Genomic DNA, 8,568 nt, shown 5'->3' with positions numbered 1-8,568 from the left:
TGTAATAGGCTGATCATGACATTGAATAAATGTATGTCTCTCTTTTTTTTAACATGCTATGTAAAGTCTGTCTACTCTGAAGCCATTTTGATAAATTATACCAACACTATGAAGTTAGAATTCCTTCAGGTAATGCCAGGTTCCCTTTGAAATGTATTTACAACCTGCTTTAGTGGAGAAGCTGTCACTTCTCTGGCTCTCCTCTCCTGCTAAGCTTGGTTTCCTGGCAGTAATTAAAACCATTTGCCACTGCCATAGCTACTGTTGCTGCTGGAACCACCATAGCCACCTTGGTTTCATGGTTTAGCAAAGCATTGACCTCCATCATAGGGGTCAGAATTTCTGCCTCCAAAGTTTCCTCCTTTCATGGGTCCAAAATTGAAGACTGATTGTTGTAATTACTAAAATCCTTGTAGCTTCCTGCCACCTCCAAAGCTGATTCCATCATTATAGCCATCCCCACTGCCACCATATCCACCACCACCACCATGGCTGCCACCAAAGCCACCTCGACCACTGAAGTTCTCTCCATGACCAGAGTTATCATTCCCACCAAAACTACCTTCACGACCACCACCAAAGTTTCCAGAACCACTTCACCCTCTCTGGATGGATGAAGCACTAGCCATCTCTTGCTTAGATAGGGCTTTTCTTACTTCACAGTTGTGGCCATTGACAGTGTAGTATTTCTAATGACAATCTTGTCTACGGAGTCATGGTCACCAAATGTTACAAAGCCTCTCTCTTTGCCACTGCCTCAATTAGTCATGATTTCAACCACTTCAATTTTACCAAACTGTTCAAAATAACCCCTCAGGTGATGTTCTTCAGGGTTGTCTTTAATGCCACCAACAGACATCTTTTTCACAGTTAAGTGTGCACCAGGTCTTTGAGAATCTTCTCTGGAGACAGCCCTCCTAGTTTCCACAGCTCTTCCATCTACCTTGTATCGTCTTGCATTCATGGCCGCACCCACCTCCTCCACAGTGGCCTGTGTGACAAACCTCTGTGAAGCCTCTGGAGCACTTGGTGCTTGGAACCCTCATGACCACACAGTCTGTGGGCATTCCACATTGCTCAAAATGGCTCCTCAGACTCTCATTGGTTGTTGCAAAGCTCAGTCCTCCAATGAACTTCTGCAGCTGTTCGGACTCTTTGGGAAACTCTGACTTAGACTTGATTGCAGTGGAGAGGAAGAGGCTTCAATGATGCTTACCTGGCAGCATCCACAGGCAAAAAGTGGAATTTATTTAATTTTTTAAAAATTTTTAAAAAGCAGTGTTCTGCAAAAAAAAAAAATACTGTTAGGATGAAAAATCACAGATTAAAAAAACATTTGCAAATCACTCAGCTAATAAATGACTAATATCCAAATACACAAAATCACATAATAATAAAGTATCTCAGTCCTCTATACTAAGAAAACAACTTTATACTGAGAAAACAATAATAAGCAAAAAAAAACTGAATAAACAGCTCACCACTGAAAATATGCAGGTGGCAAATAAGCATATGAAAACATCCTCAATGTCATGTATCTTTAAGGAAATAGAAATTAAACAGTAACGACGTACTACTGTACACCTACTGGAATGGGTAAAACCTAAAATCTGACAGTATCCATCACTGATGAATATGTGGACCAACAGTAACTCCCATTTATTGCTGGTGGGAAAGCAAAATGTTACAACCACTTTGAGATATATGTTGGCAGTTTCTTATAAGCTAAACATAGCTTGCTAGAGAATAACTCCAGTTTTACCCAACTGATTTGAAACTTATACAGAAATCTGCACATGAATGAATTATAAATCAGCTTTATTTACCACCATTAAAAACTGGTAGCAACCTAGATGTATTTGAATAGATGAATAAATGAATAAACCCTGGTATAGTAGTATAATGGAATATTACCCAGTGATATAAGTGGATGAACTATCAACCCAAAAAACAACATATATGAATTGTAAGAAAATCACTAAGTAAAAGAAGCTGGTCTTGAAAAGGCAGCATACTTTATGATTCCATTTACATGACATTCTGAAAAAGACAAAACTATGGAGAAGGAAAACAGATTAGTGATTGTCAGGGTCTTGGGATGAGGGAAGTGTTGATTGGTTGAAGCACAGAGGAATTTTTAGTGCTGTAACTATTTTGCTTGATACTATAGTGTCAGACACATATTACCATGTACTTGTCAAAACTCATAGAATCTTTCACCACAGGAAGTGAACTTTAATATATACAAACAAAAATTCAAGGAGGTCAGGGATCCCAAAATGGAATGCAAACTGTGGCAAGAGAATCTAACTGTATTACAAATGTGTAATATAAACTCTCAGAGAAGTGAAGAGAAGTCGCTCAGTTGTGTCCGACTCTTTGTGACCCCATGGACTGTAGCCTACCAGGCTCCTCTGTCCATGGAATTTTCCAGGCAAGAATACTGGAGTGGGTTGCCATTTTCTTCTCCAGGGGATCTTTCTGACCCAAGGGTCGAACCTGGGTCTCCCGCATTGCAGGCAGACTCTTTACCATCTGAACCACCAGGGAACCCTCAACCTCTCAGAGAAGGGTGTGGAAAATGTTCTGATGTAAGCAACTTTGGAAATAAGTGGAGAAAAAAAAGAGAAACTGCATGTAAGCACTGTACTTCAGTAGGTAGCATTGTTTCTTTCAGGGGTATAGGTTGATAATTGTGAAACCCTAGATTATGCTGGAATTCAACAGATAAGTAAATGGATGCCAAATGACAGAGCCAGGAGCCTCACTGTTGGGGCGGGGGGAAGTTTACATAGAAGCAAGGGGAATAGCTAGAAGAACCCATATGGTTATGGATTGGATGTGGTGCCTCCAGCGTGAACTCATGTTCAATTTAACATAAATACAGATGGAGAGATTCAGCAATACTTACAGCAAAATGTTGCCTGGGAAGACTTAGGTGCAATGAACACATCCAGCACAGAACCAGAGCTCCTTGAAAAGAATGGTTGATTCTAGGCCTGGGGAATATACAATATGAGCCTGGAGCATAATTAATACAAAAAGTAGGAAATGCTATATTAAACATGCACACATACATACACACACACACATACACATAAGCACACACATATACACACCGATGGGAGCATGTAAAAGGGGAACAGAAATCAATTGAAAAATCCCCCAATGGCCAGAACTGGAACCATTCTAACAATTAAGCAAATAACACATTATTGGATTATGACTCAAAGCATAAAATAAATACCTTGAGTCCATACTCATATAAATAAATGATTGAGTAAATAAATAAATGACTGAGAATAAAAAAAGCCCGGTGTAAAGAATTCCAAATAATTTATGTAGATACTCTCCCCTTAATATGGTGGAGCTGGTGGAACATCACATCCTTCCTTCCCACCGGTCCTTAGTGACTCCCTTCCAAAGAATACAGGATGAAAAGGGGGCAAAGGAGTAATTAATTTGGAAACTGTGGTGGACAAATATTATCTGAGCCACATGACCAAGGTTAGCATCAACGATGATAAATCATGTTGAGAATACATATCCTTGATGTGATTTGATGAAAATGTCACTTTATCTGTGACTTTTCTCCAAAGACACATATCCTCAGTCTATTCATGGGAAATATAAAAAGTAAGACAAACCCAGACTGAACCACATTCTATAAAATATCTGACCAGTACTATTCAAAATTGTCAAGGTCCTTGAAAACAAGGTAAGTCTGAGAAATGGTCACAGCCAAAAGTATTCCATGCAAAAACAGCTACTGAATGTTGACATGGCATCTTGCACTGGATCCTGGGATAGAACAGCATAAGAAAAAAATTAAAGAAATTTTAAAAATATGGTCTTGAATTAATAATATTCCATCAATACTAATTCACTAATACAACAAATATTTCAGACACAGATAAGATGTTAGCAATAATGGAAATAAGATGCAGACTATAAGAGAACTCTCTATACTGTCTTTATACCTTTTCCATAAATCTAGAAATTTCCTAAAATAGAAAAGTTACTAAAAATTGCCCTTATATTTGGAAAAGATGAAAACTCTAACTTGAAAAGATACGTGCACCCTAATGTTTGTAGCAATACTATGTACAATAGCCAAAACATGGAAGCAATACGTACTGTATGTATATGTACACATACAATGGAATATTACTCAACCTGCTCTAGCACTGGGTTGCACCATAAGCAATTGGTGGAAATTAAGCCAGTTTTGATATTAAAAAAAAACAGAAATTTAAAATAGTTTGACCTAATACTCGAGAGAATGGTCTTTAGTATCAATAGCATGTAAAAATTTAATAACTACTGTCAAAATAGGCCTCCAAAAAGATTATATATCAATTTATATCAATGGCAGAGGAGAGGACAGGGTACTCTCCACTCTGACCCACTGTCAATGGGTCAGTCCCAGGGCAGCCAGTGGCAGCAGGGAGGCCAGAGAGCCCTCCACTCCTTGGCGTCCTCCAATGGTGGCTCCAGCCTTCCCTGGACCCTCTTCCTGGTGACTCCAGCAGGGCCGCTGCCTCAGTCCACCAGCAGCAATGGAGACCAGTCTCTGACAGCTGGTGAAAGTTTACGCACTCAAGGAGGACCAGCAGTGGGACAACCAGGGCACCGGGCATGTAATCTGGCTACATAGAGCACCAGAAGGACATGTCTCTGCTAGTCAGGGCCTGGCAAAATATAGTCCACTGGAGAAAGGAATGGCAAACCACTTCAGTATTCTTACCTTGAGAACCCCATATAAAGTATGAAAAGACAAAAAGGTATGATATTGAAAGATGAGGCCACTGAGTCAGTAGGTCTCCAATATGCCACTGGAAAAGAGTGGAGAAATAATTCCAGAAAGAATGAAGAGCCTGAGCCAGAGTGGAAATGATGCCGAGCTGTGGTTGTGTCTGGTTGTGCAAGTAAAGTCCGATGCTGTAAAGAACAATATTGCATAGGAACCTGGAATGTTAGGTCCGTGAATCAAGGTAAACTGGAAATGATCAAACAGGAGGTGGCAAGAGTAAACATTGACATTTTAGAAAACAATGAACTAAAATGGATGGGAAAGGGCAAATTTAATTCAGATGACCATTATATCTACATTATATCTAAGCACAGGAATCCCTTAGAAGGAATGGAGTAGCCCTCATAGTCAACAAAAGAGTCTGAAATGCAGTACTTGGGTGCGATCTCAAAAATGACAGAATGATCTCTGTTCATTTCCAAGGCAAACCATTCAATATCACAGTAATCCAAGTCTATGCCCCAACCACAAATGCCAAAGAAACAGAAATTGAATGATTCTATGAAGACCTATAGGACCTTCTAGAACTAACACCAAAAGTAGATGTGTTTTTCACAGAGGGTATTTTAATGCAAAACTAGGAAGACAAGAGACACCTGGAGTAACAGGCAAGTTTGGCCTCGAAGTACAAAATGAAGCAGGGAAAAGGTTAACAGAGTTTTGCCAAGAGAACACACTGGTCATAGCAAGCACCTTTGTCCAACACCACAAGAGAGGACTCTACACATGGACATCACCAGATGGTCAATACTGAAATCAGATTGATTATATTCTTTGCTGCCGAAGATTGGGAATCACTATACAGTCAGCAAAGTCAAGACCTGGAGCCTACTGTGACTCAGATCATTAGCTCCTTATTGCAAAATTCAGGCTCAAATCGAAGAAAGTAGCAAAAACCACTAGACTATTCAGGAATGACCTAAATCAAATCCCTTGTGATTATATAATGTAGGTGATGAATAAATTCAAGGGACTAAATCTGGTAGACAGAGTGCCCGCAGAACTATGGACTGAGGTTCATACCATTGTACAAGAGGTGGTGACTAAAACCACTCCCAAGAAAAAGATATGCAAGAAGGCAAAGCTGTTGTCTGAGGAGGCCTTACAAACAACTGAGAAAAGAAGAGATGCTAATGGCAAAGGACAAAAGGAAAGTTACACTCATCTGAATGCAGAGTTCCAGCGAATAGCAAAGAAAGATAAAAGAGCCTTCCTAAGTGAATGACGCAAAGAAACGAAGGAAAACAACAGAATGGGAAAGACTAGAGACCTGTTCAAGAAAATTTGAGATAACAAGGGAATACTTCATGCAAGATGGGCCCAATAAAGAATAGAAATGGCAAGAACCTAACAGAAGAAGAGATTAAGAAGAGGTGGCAAGATACACAGAAGAACTGTATGAAAAAGGTCTTAAAGACCAAGATGACCACAATGGTGTAATCACTCACCTAGAGCTAGACATCCTGGAATGTGAAGTCAAGTGGGCCTTAGGAAGTATTACTACAAACAAAGCCAGTGGAGGTGATGGAATTACAGCTGAGCTATTTCAAATCCTAAATGATGATGCTATTAATGTGCCACATTCAATATGTCAGCAAACTTGGAAAACTCAGCAGTGGCCACAGGACTGGGAAAGGTCAATTTTCATTCCATTACCAAAGAGGGTATTGGTATTGCCTAAGAATATTCAAACTACTGCACAATTGCATGCTTTTCACATGCTAGCAAGATTATCCTCAAAATCCTTCAAGCTAGGCTTCAACAGTGCATGAACTGAGAAATTCCAGAAGTACAAGCTGGATTTAGAAAAGGCAGAGGAACCAGAGATCAAATTGCCAACATCCACTAGATCACAGAAAAAGCAAGGGAATTTTTTTAAAAATCTACTTTTGCTTCATTGACTATGCTAAAGCTTTTGACTGTGTGGATCACCACAAACTGTGGAAAATTCTTAGAGATGAGAGTAACAGACCACCTTACCTGTCTCCTGAGAAACCTGTTTACAGGTCAAGAAGCAGCTGAAAGAACAGGACATGAAACAGTGAACTGGTTTAAAATTGGAAAGGAGTAGTTCAAGGTTGTATATTGTCACACTGCTTATTTAATTTATATGCAGAGCACTCATGAGAAATGCTAGGCTTCCCTGGTGGCTCAGACAGTAAAGCGTCTGCCTACAATGCAGGAGACCCGGGTTTGATCTCTGGATTGGGAAGATCCTCTGGAGAAGGAAATGGCAACCCGCTCCAGTACTCTTGCCTGGAAAATCCCATGGACAGAGGAGCCTGGTAGGCTACAGTCTATGGGGTCGCAAACAGTCGGACACGACTGAGCGACTTCACTTCATGAGAAATGCTAGACTGAATGATGCACAAGCTGGGACCAATTTGCCAGGAGAAATATTAAGAACCTCAGATATGCAGATGATACCACCCTGATGGTAGAAAAAGAGGAGGAACTAAAAAGCCACTTATAAAGGTGAAAGAGGAGAGAGAAAAAGCTAGCTTGAAACACAACAACAACAACAACAAAAAAAGGTCATGGAATCTGGTCCCATCACTTCATGGCAAATAGATGGGGAAAAAGTGGAAACAGTGACAGATTTCATTTTCTTGGGCCCCAAAATCACTGCAGATGGTGACTGCAGCCACAAAATTAAAAGACTCCTTGGAAGAAAAGCTATGACAAGCTGAGAGAGTGTTTAAAAGCCAAGGCATCACTTTGCTGATTAAGGTCTGCATAGTCAAAGCTATGGTTTTTTCAGTAGTCATGTCTGAATGTGAAAGTTGGACTGTAAAGAAGGCTGAGTGCTGAAGAACTGATGCTTTTGAACTGTGGTGCTAGAGGAGAATCTTGAGAGTCCCTTGAACAGCAAGGAGATCAAACCAGTCAATCTTAAAGGAAACCAACCCTAATATTTATTGGAAGGACTGATGCTGAAGCTAAAGCTCCAATACTGTGGCCACCTGATGTGAATGGTAGACTCATTGGAAAAGACCCTGATGCTGAGAAAGATTGAGGACAAGACAAGAAGGGGTGGGAGAAGATGAGATAGTTGGATGGCATCAGTGACTCAATGGACATGAGTTTGATCAAATTCAGGGAGATGGAGGACAGTGAAACCTGATGTGATGCAGTCCATGTGATCACAAAAAGTCAGGCATGACTAAGCAACTGAACAACAAAAATAACATAAAAAGATGAAATAATGCCATTTGTAGCAACATTTAAGGACCTAGAAATTATCACATTAAGTGAAGACATAGAAAGACAAATATTGTATGGTATCACTTATATGTGGTATTTAAAGAAAATGATATAAATGAACTTAAAATACAAGACTGAAACAGAACCACAGACATAGAATACAAATTATGATTACCAGAGGGAAAAGAGTTGGGGGAAGGAATAAATTAGAAGTTTGGAATTAACAGATACATTCAATGATATATTGTCAACTACAAATTGGTACTTGCCTTTGGCACTGGCCATCAACCTCTACAAGGATTAAATCATATGCTGCTGCAGCTGCTGGCCTTCAACACCCCTGAAAGGAATTCAAGGTGGAGAGAAGAAATGAGGCACTCTGTGCTCTGGGAAAACCTGGCAGAACAGGTCTTCAGTTAGATAATTTCAGAAGATTTTATGAGTCCTATTCTTGTATCTCCTCATATTTAGAAAAGCACTAAAGTCCTTCATGTTCCTTGTGACTAGCAGAAACCTTCATGAGACTAGCAGAAACCTTCTGAAAAAAATAT

The 8,568-nt window shown here is 39.8% G+C and overlaps 1 pseudogene; it reads right to left on the bottom strand.

Annotated features, from left to right (window-relative positions):
* Positions 1-233: 233 nt before the first annotated feature.
* LOC104985769 lies at positions 234-3,989 on the bottom strand (annotated as a pseudogene).
* Positions 3,990-8,568: the final 4,579 nt, after the last annotated feature.

This window comes from Bison bison, unplaced genomic scaffold, assembly GCF_000754665.1.
Source record: "Bison bison bison isolate TAMUID 2011002044 unplaced genomic scaffold, Bison_UMD1.0 scf7180017864060, whole genome shotgun sequence".
Taxonomy (NCBI): Eukaryota; Metazoa; Chordata; class Mammalia; order Artiodactyla; family Bovidae; genus Bison; species Bison bison.
Note: the sequence above shows the minus strand (reverse complement) of the source record. Positions and strands in the feature narration are given on the sequence as shown.